This window comes from Gavialis gangeticus, unplaced genomic scaffold, assembly GCF_001723915.1.
Source record: "Gavialis gangeticus isolate Ggan-Ray unplaced genomic scaffold, GavGan_comp1, whole genome shotgun sequence".
Lineage (NCBI taxonomy): Eukaryota > Metazoa > Chordata > Crocodylia > Gavialidae > Gavialis > Gavialis gangeticus.
Window position 1 is genome coordinate 6,035,558 of NW_017728992.1, and position 1,066 is coordinate 6,036,623.

The following is a 1,066-nucleotide window of genomic DNA, read 5'->3' on the forward strand; positions in this document are numbered from 1 at the left end:
AATGGGCACAAGTTGATGGAGAGGAGGTATAGATTGGACATCCGCAAGAACTACTTCACAGTTAGGGCGGCTAGGAGCTGGAACCAACTTCCAAGGGAAGTGGTGCTGGCCCCTACCCTGGGGGTCTTTAAGAAGAGGCTGGATGCCTACCTGGCTGGATTCATTTGAGTCCCGTTTCTCTTTTTGGGGTTTTTTGTTGTTCTCGCGCCCTGGCGGGGGGTCGGGCTAGAAGATCTACTAGGTCCCTTCCGACCCTTAATCTATGAATCTATGAATCTATGAATGCACAGCCTGGAGCTGGCTGGAAACTATCCCATTTTGGGGCACATTCCAGTTAGCTCCAGACTGAATGTTCAGACTTCCATGCAGCCTGGGCTGGCCAGGAACTGTCCTGGTCTGGGGCAGGTCCCAGCCCCCAAACTTTTTCCTAGCCCCATGCACTTATTGGGCAAGTGAGGCATGGGGCTTGGAAACAGCTGTGGGGAAGGGGCAAGCCCCATCCCCCTCTCCAATCTACCCATGGGGCAGCTAGCAGTGAGCCCCTGGGGGACAGTTGGTGGGACAATTCCTGGCTGTCTTTGGCTGAGTGGGGATTCCCCACCCAGCCAAGGGCTCACTACTAGCTGTCCCACTAAACAGTTGGGCAAATTATTTTAAAAGCTCCATATCTAAAGCTAGGCTCCTAAGTGAATGGGGTGCTTAGCATACTTGAAAAATATTCAGGCCACTTACCTAGATACCCAAAGCCTTTAACACCTAATTTAGGGCTCCATGTTTAAAAAAAATGCAGATGTACACTTTTTGAAAACATGTCTGCATTTTTTTTTTAAACATGGAGCCCTAAATTAGGTGTTAAAGGCTTTGGTTAACTAGGTAAGAGGCCTTAAGATCTTTCAAGTATGCTAAGCACCCCATTCACTTAGGAGCCTAGCTATAGAGCTTTTAAAATAATTTGCCCAATTGCTTGGACTAGTATTTTGCTTGGGACTCTCTGTCCTTTTGCCTTTGCCCCAGGATCCTGAATCCTGCCCAGTGGGGCAGGGAGGGGATGCAGGACCCTGGCAAA

At 49.3% G+C, this 1,066-nt stretch overlaps 1 long non-coding RNA gene across 1 annotated transcript in view; it reads right to left on the reverse strand.

Moving 5' to 3' along the window:
- Positions 1 to 753, reverse strand: part of LOC109299231 — a 15,752-nt gene extending 14,999 nt beyond the window's left edge. The window contains exon 1 of the long non-coding RNA XR_002097799.1: positions 633 to 753. This is a non-coding gene — a long non-coding RNA (uncharacterized LOC109299231). The remainder of the gene's footprint in view (positions 1 to 632) is intronic.
- Between the last annotated feature and the right edge of the window lie 313 nt (positions 754 to 1,066).